Here is an 8,851-nt window from a genome sequence, read left to right as displayed (position 1 = left end):
ATTTTCGGATCAACTTCAAAATTCTTCTTCATACCTTTAAAGCCATCCACAACCTTGCCCCTCCCTACCTGTCTGACCTCCTTCACACTGCCACCTCCACCCGCTCCCTCAGATCCTCCTCTTCCATCCACCTAACTGTCCCCCCTGCCTGGCTTACCACCATGGGGAGCAGAGCTTTCAGCCGCTCTGCTCCCAAACTCTGGAACTCACTCCCACCTCCTCAAATCCTCTCTCAAAACCCACCTTTTCAGGATAGCATTCTCACTATAGATGTCATGATGTTTTTACTAGCACTTTTAATTGTTTTTGTCTCTGTTTTGTTTTGTTATCTGTTTGCTCTTGTTTTAAACTTGTAAAGTGTCCTTGAGTGACCTGAAAGGCGCTGCTAAATAAAATGTATTATTATTATTAATTACTTTATGCTGTCTAGAATGGTAATTCAAGATTCAAAGTGTTTATTATCATATGCACAGTAGAAAACATGTTTCCCTGTACAATGAATTTCTTGCTTTGCTGTCCGCAGAATACCAACCAATGTAAAAGCAAAAAAAGATATACAATATATACACAAAAAAATTACAAGATAACACAATTTAAGGCAGAAAATGTAACAGTCACTTATATGAGGTCGTCCATGACTATAATCTCCTTTGGTTGTTTAGGAGCCTGACGGCAGTGGGAAAAAATAAGTTTATGTATGTTTATTGTATGTTAGATTGTCTGTGCTGTTTATACTTATTATTTATATTTTAAAATTATTCCATTTTAGACCTATAAGATCAAAGTCCCTATTGTGGCCTTGTGTCTGTCTTGAGGCAGAAATTTCTTTAAATTTGCCACAAAAGTCCAAATAGACTCATTGTTTTGTTACGTTTTGGAGATCAAAGGTCAAGGTCATGAATGAATATCTCATGAATGCTTTCAGGAAAATTGCTTCAAATTGATCACAAATGTCAACTTGGACTCTTAAACTTAAGTGATTGGATTTTGAAAGTCAAGTGAAACCTTACAAAATATATTTTTGGCCAAAATTCAAGAGTTTTATTTGCCAATCATGACAAATCACTTGTGGCACCCCTCCCCTTTCTACCATTGTGCCATGTGTATTTGTTGTCAACGGAGCCGGCAGAGTAACTTCTCGGGTCTGAGTTATTCCCATAGCTTATTATGTAGCACGGTAAGGCCCAAATGAAATGCAGTCCTAAATTTGTCCCATATAAGAGACATACATTGAACGAACACATAACCTCTGTTGTCTGGCAAGTTTGCCACATAGATAGCAACAACCCAATGCAACAGTCGATAGCAATCCAGCTGCTACTGAAAACAAACATATGTAGAATTGCCATAAATCGTTTCGTTTTCACACTCATTCTTGCTTCTCCCAAGACTCTCCAATCCTCCAATGCCAGGATGCAAGGCTGGTTTTTCCGCCAAGAGACAGCAGGGGGGGCAGGAAAGGCGGGATTTCCCCCGAAACAGGTCATTTTACCATCACAATGATTTCAAAACTGTTTTATTGAATTTTAAAAATCTGCATAGTGCTGCTATAACTGAGGAACAGAAAGAGAAACATTTGTTTGGATGCTGGATCAATGGTACTGATCTTGGATGCCCTGCTGGGTTAAAGATGTGTGTAAAGCATGCAATGTTTTAGAGTTTGAAGCCTTTTTGAAACCACATCCACATCTGAAACACTGTCTAATGTCATGGCTCCATGTGAGTCTGGACAGAAAAAGATTTAGAATGCATCTTGGCTGCAGAGGCATGCAAATATGAAATAATTAATCCAAGTTGATGCACTGAGGCTCGAAAGTCAAGGTCAGCTTCACTGTGACAAAGTTTTTGTTTTTACAAAAATGGCCATTATTCAAGTCTTTAACTCGGGAATAGGAAACATTTGGTCGGATACTGAATTGGTGACACTGATCTTAGATGCCCGCCTCGAAACTGTGCTGATTGTAGAGATCTGCTGGGTCAAAGATGTGTGGGAAGCATGCAGTGTTTTGTGTGAAGCCTTTTTGGTTCATATCAGTCTGGACAGACAAGGATTTAAAATGCAACTTGGCTGCAAAGGCATGCAATCACAAGACGGTAATTCAAGTTTATCTTCGGCATTTCGACATAAATATGAAATAATGAATCCAAGTTAATGCACTGAGGTGCAGCAGGGCTGTTATTCATCTCACATGTTGTATCTACATCTTGCAGCAGTTCCTCTTATCTTTATCAAACGAACATGTTTGGCCTTTCACTGCTCAACCGTGACTTTAAAGAGCCTGAAATGTCCACGACTCCAGAGACATAACTCACAAGGGCTGTGCTCTTGTGCTGATGATTTACAGAAAAATAACCACGACTGTCTCTGAATATAAAAACTAAGGTGTATGCACAGAGCTGCGTGGCACAAAGCAGCTTTTGTTCCCTCAATAAAACACTGCTTATGATTCAATGGCATGAGAATGAGGCACGTTTTATGCAGAGTGGTGCATTCATCAGCTCTCATAATGCCTCTACTACATCAAACCTTAAAGGCCAAACATCTCAAATAAATGTTTTAATGTGGCTGCTTTTTTACTGTGAGTGGCTGGTGATCAGGACAACACACTGCTTGAATATAACCAACAGAGCTGTTTATGGGTTTATAAACACATAAAATATCAAATTCACACAATACACTTAACCTAGACGTTAAATCTCTGTTCTTCTTTATTGGACAGCTTGAAATAGACACTAGAAATGCAGTTACAAATAACAACAACAACAGAGTTGGTGAGGTCAGTTGAGGACAGAAGAAATGCTGCACACATTAACATCTATAAGACAAGTGGATATGTCTCTGCAGGCTTCCATCAGGCAGTAATTGTGCTTGATTAGCTTGTAAATGCCACTAATAGATACAAATTTAAAAGGGACATTTAAGAAATTTAATTAAAGTTTTTGTGAAGTCAGAGGAAGGAGAAATAATTGCAGCTTAATGACGCTATCTAATTACACACTAATGAAACTTCATTTGAATGGCTGGAGACAGCTTGAAACTGATAACGGCTTTTTGTCTTATTTCACTTTAATTTTTTCCGTAAATGTGCTTTTGATACTGCAAATGAGGAAGATGATGATATGGGTTAGGGTTATCATATCTGTTAGCAGCATTTGTCAAGGTTGAGCTTTTATTCAGAGTGATACCTCCTCGTTGTTTTGACTCTTCTAATTTGTCTTTTTTTTTCATGTTCTCGCTCTCAACTCATCTGATATTGACACTTTGTCACCAGTGGTGGAAAGTAACCATGTACATTTACTCAAGTACTCTAATTAAGTATAATTTTTAGGTATGTTTACTTTACTTTTCCATTTTATGTAACTTTATATTTCTACTTCACTACATTTTGAGGCAAATGTTGTACTTTTTACTACATTTATGTGACAGCTTTAGTTACTTTTCAGGTCGAGATTTAACATGAAAAACATGATAAATTTAAAGTGATATGCCTTTTTTCCCAATTAAACCCCATAACAGTATATTAAGTACTTACAATTAGCCCTATCTTTCCATGGCTTTCTAGATAATAACCAAGATCATAATCAAGAAAACCATGCTAAATGTCTAGATATCAGCTCTTAAATTAAACTCTTATCAGCTATTTTTGTTGTTATCATTATATTTGTGGATGTAAATGGATCTTTAGTTGTACCAGGCATTGAAATGAACAAGCAATTGAAGAAAACAAGGGTGGTCTAATAATGTTTTCCACAACTGTATATTCAGTAGTTTAAATTACCCCTACATAGAGAAAATTCAAACACTGCATACATAAATGCATCAAAAATAATAATAATAATAATCCAATAATATATTTAGAATATATAAAGCAATCTGAGTGGCTCAGAGTACTTTTACTTTTGATACTTTAAGTACATTTTGATGGTGATACTGTAGTACTTTTACTTCAGTAAGTTTTGAATGCAGGACTTTTACTGTAGTGGAGATAAATGTGTGTTTTATTTATAAGGTATATTCAGGCCATGAAAACTTTCATGAGCACTTCAAGACTTATTTTAAATGTAATCCTCAGGTTCACTCTCTTGTGACACCAGAGAGTGAACCCAATCATCAATCTTAAGATCTTCATCCTCCGAGATTTCTTTCATGCAGAGGTCAATTCATTGTTAAATTTAGCAGCACCAAATTATGGAACACCTTTTCCCATCTGGCAAAGAACTCCACCTCTAAAAAATGTTTCAGAAGATGTCCAAAAGTCCATTTAACTGCTGTTTTAAAATTCTAATTCACACACAAATACACTTTATCATGTTCATATTTTTGTTTTTATACTGTTATTTTTGTTATTGTCATTATAACTTGTTGTTGATGTTATACATGTTTTTTTCTATTATAAGTTTGTTATTATTGTCTTACAACTATGAAAATTTAAGGTGAAGGCTTTAGATCAGCCCACCTGGGTTTTGTGCCTCTTCCTGCACTTTACACTATTTGTTATCTTTGTCATTTTATGTAACTCTAACTGTGCAGATTAATAAATAACTAGAAAATTTCTAAAGAAATTTTGATTGTGTGCTTGCCTTTGGCCCTTGATTCTCGTTGATTAAATCAGCAGTTAAACAGGGACTCTGTTCACAGACACCTCATACAAGTTTCTAGGACAAACGTTCATTAGTTAGTAAAATGGGGCGTGGCTAATGAAAAGGGGCGGGGTAATCAACCACCAATTAAACAGGAACTCTATGCCGAGTAATCTGACACCTTATACAAGTTTCTAGGACAGTTTATTAGTTATGAAAGGGGGCGTGGCTAATCAAAAAGGGCGGGAATTTATTAAATATTGTTATGTAGAACTGGTCAGTGATGAACCATCATCATGCATGACAAGTTTGATTGCAGATTGGACAATGTATGGTCAAGTTATAAGGTCTCATGGTTTTTGAAAAAACACCATGTCCGTTAAGTTAGAATGTCTGTCTTGGAGGAGCAACCAGGTGGCCAGGTGGAGTTGACCAATCAGAGCAGAGCAATCAAGCCGACGACCGCCATCCTCTGCTTCAGAGAGACAGCATGCACCGCTGGACTGCAAGGTCTCTGCTCCGTGTCACGCAAACCCATTTAGAAACAAGAAATATGGCGTCATATTTGAGTCAAAAGCTATGGTCAAAAGTCGCGCAAGCCATAACACATCTGCACGCGCATTTAATTCGTGTCACGCAGGCAGATTTCAACTGCCGCGCGCTCTTGTTTGATCTACGCACATATTCAGCAACTGAGTGACTGACTTTTGACACATTGGGGGCGGGGCCAAGGCTGACCCCGGGCCTCTTATGATTGGTCATTTTCCAGCCCTCCATGTGGGTGCCTTTTCAGTTTACTGCTGACAGCTAGGAGCGGCGGCATCATCAAAAGAACAACAACGGTTGTCTCATGACGTTCACGACTACAACTCTACGCTTCATCACTGGTAATAAAAAGGTTAAAAAATGCTGTTACTTTATGGCGTCATATTTGAGTCAAAAGTCCTGCGAGCGATAACACATCTGCATGCGCATTTATTTCGTGTCACGCGCACAGATTTCAACTGCCGTGCGCACTTGTTTGATCTTCGCGCACATATTCAGCAACTGAGTAAAGCAGATTCTCCCCAGTGCTCGCTCGCGGTGGAGCTCTATTCGCTAGGAGCGAGGACTTTTGACACATTGGGGGCGGGGCCAAGGCTGACCCCAGGCCTCTTATGATTGGTCATTTTCCAGCCCTCCACGTGGGTGCCTTTTCAGTTTACTGCTGACAGCTGTAGCGGCGGCATCATCTAAAGAACAACAACGGTTGTTTGATGAACATTGGAAGACTTTCTGATCAGAGACTGGAGCGGTGGTCCGGAGAGAGGAGGATGTGGAGCCGGTGTCGGTGTGTCCTGAGTCTATCTGCTGTCAGGAGGCTGACCTGGACCATGCCATGCGTGGTGAAGCATGTTTAACAAATGTTCGCACACTTGTGTGCCGCGGAACAGCGGCTGGGAATCACTGGATTGGAGCACATTGGATTGGGGCGAATCTGTTTTGGCTTGATGTAAATCCTGTCCGCTGGCCTCTCTGGCTTTTCGTCTGAGGTAAGAAGACATGTTCTTATTTGCTGTATATTTCGCTAGCATACTACCGTTACAATTGTGCCTTATAATGTTAGCATTTTCATATTTGAACTTTTAAACTACTGTCGAAATTTTGGGAAATGTAGTTGCAAGTTATTTGAGTTTTTTTTGGACGATGTTTGTCATTTTATTTTGCTAATTTATTCGAGGCTACTGGTCTTAGGTCTGAGCTAGCGCTCTCTAGCGAGCTAGCTTTAGCATCATGTCGAAGCAATTTAGAAATGGTCCGTCGAGGCAGAATATCTTCACAGTTACTCCATGTTACAGTTACCATGATGCTAACAGTTGTTATAACAGTAGATGTGTCTGGTGTTAGCAAACACTATTGATTCTAAGAGTGCATTGCATAGTTTGACTGATTTGATGCTACTGACAGACAGCCTATAATGCATTGTGGGTTGATAATCTAGGCCACAAAAGTTTATGATTGCTGTGTTTTGTCTTGTGTCTATCTGGGAAGGGGTCATTATGCTAATAATAATATAATAATGCTAAAAATTGCTAGCTTTTGCTATTTTCCTCGATTAATGTTGTCCAAATGCCATTTTTAATGTAGGGTTTGTGTACAATGTTGGCCTGACTAATTTTTGTTTAACTGTGATATGTAGCTAATTGTATGTGGATTTTGATGGTAACTTCTTGATAATGTAGTCCTGTTTTTTGTGAGGATGTTTTGGTATTCTTATGTAATAAGGTGTAATAGTAATACCAATGTCATACTCATCAATAGCTAAATTTGAACATTCGGTGTATTTGGATAATATTAAACTGAAACTCATGTCACTTGGTAATGAGAGGTTAAAAAGAAAAGATAATCATGGGGATATACATGGTTTTACCGAGCTGTGGTGTCAATAGAATTATCAACCTATCCATTCATATTCATCTTCTTAGCAAGCTTTAATCCTGTTTTTCACCTCACAGATTTACAGCTTGACCATTTATTTACTGGTGAGTGTTTGTCAAAGACTGTTATTAACATAAACTACTTTCATAAATTATGCATTTTTTTTTTTTTAACCCTTGTGTGGTCCTCCCGTCGACTATATACCCAGGGGTCAAAAAGGATCCCATGACACAAGACTGTTTTTAGGACACGTAGAAAAAAAATATTACCAACTTTTTTTTTTTTTTTTTTATCATTTTATCATTTAAGGCAACTCATGCCCCAGAAATTGATTGATTGATATATAATTTTCATATTTTTTTCTTTATTATTGGTCAATTTTAGTCAAATGTTCAAAATTAGGCCTCCATTTCAAGAGAGAAAAAAGGAAAAAAAAAACCTGGATACTTTTTTCAATAGTAATAGTGGAAAAAAATAATTCTTGATTGGAATGCACAGAGTAGGTCATGTCAACTTTTAGTGAAACTTATGTTTTGATATTTGTATATTTGAATAAAATTGACCAATAATAATGAAAAAAAATGAAAATGAAATATAATTTTTTTTGGTCATGAGTTACCTTAAAAGGTGAAAAAAAAGTTGGTAATATTTTTTTCTACATTTCCTAAAACCAGTCTAATGTCATGAGGTCCTTTTTGACCCCTGAGGACCATGGGTGCTATAAAAATGTATAAAACACGTAAAAAATGTATGAAGAAAGTTAAAATTTATATTATCTATAAAGGATGCAGAGGGCACATATGCTGAAATTTTTGCTATGTTTCTAGAGGTGCTATATGTGTATTTAATCCAAATTATTATATTCAGCTTCATACTGATTTTTATGAATAAGTGATACATTAATTCAGTTATTTAAAACATTAATAACACATTATTGTTACATTGCTGCAATGCTCACGGTTGTCATCCTGTTCTAGATAAACACCACTTCACCTAAGAGACTTGAGTATCCAGTTCTTCATTGACCTTCAGCATTCAGTTGTTTGTCTTCACCTTTTCAGGTAAGTAATTTCAAAAAAATGCTTCTGTAATGTTGAGAAACACTGAAATTATTATTTATAAAGAACTTTCAACCACTGTTCTGTTCTGTGATGTCATGTATAGTGATATACAAATATATTTGAAGGAACGGTGTATTTGGGATAATCAATATTATTAGTATTATTCGTGTATTTATTTATTTTTAAATCAGAGAATGGGGGGAAAATAGATTCTTAGTACAAAAACTAGTAACTAGTAAAAAAAAATTGGTAACAATAATGTTCATTCATTAATTGACACTTGGTCAAACCCTCATCTAATTAAATATTGCTGTCTCATTAACATGTTGTATTTATTTATTTTGTAGGCTAAAACCAGAGAAGCCATCACCATGTTGTTGTTTGTTGTCATTATGCAGATTTTTCAGCATGTGGTCCTCAATATATAGTATAGAAGTCACTGCATTTTCTGACTTTTCCAGGTTTCCTGTGTTCAGCATCTTCAAGACAGACTAAGCTAACTTTTCATATTTTTTGCACATTTATATTTAGGTTAGGTTAGGAATAGGTTAGGTTTATAGTAGAGTATTTAGTTTGTATAGGTTAGCTTTTTATGATGGTCTAGGGACAGTTAAGTTAGCAAATTCATTTAGTTCAGATCACTAACAATTGCATATTATTGTTAGAATTGTGTTATTTTGTGAGTTATTGTTGTACAGGCTATTGTATATTGCAGAACCAAGTGAGACGAGGAAGACCACTGCTTCCAAGATGCCGCTCAGAAAGTGCGTTGGACAAGTCTCGACCTTGCA

General features: G+C 36.8%; 1 long non-coding RNA gene across 1 annotated transcript; it reads left to right on the top strand.

The window, feature by feature from the left end:
* The first annotated feature begins 5,879 nt into the window (after positions 1-5,879).
* On the top strand, positions 5,880-8,391 carry LOC131969205 (uncharacterized). Its single transcript, XR_009394092.1, has 3 exons — positions 5,880-6,113; positions 7,077-7,103; positions 7,977-8,391. It is a non-coding gene; the product is annotated as an uncharacterized LOC131969205 (long non-coding RNA).
* The last annotated feature ends 460 nt before the right edge of the window (positions 8,392-8,851 follow it).

This window comes from Centropristis striata, chromosome 3, assembly GCF_030273125.1.
Source record: "Centropristis striata isolate RG_2023a ecotype Rhode Island chromosome 3, C.striata_1.0, whole genome shotgun sequence".
Taxonomy (NCBI): domain Eukaryota; kingdom Metazoa; phylum Chordata; class Actinopteri; order Perciformes; family Serranidae; genus Centropristis; species Centropristis striata.
This window is presented reverse-complemented; position numbering and strand designations above follow the sequence as displayed.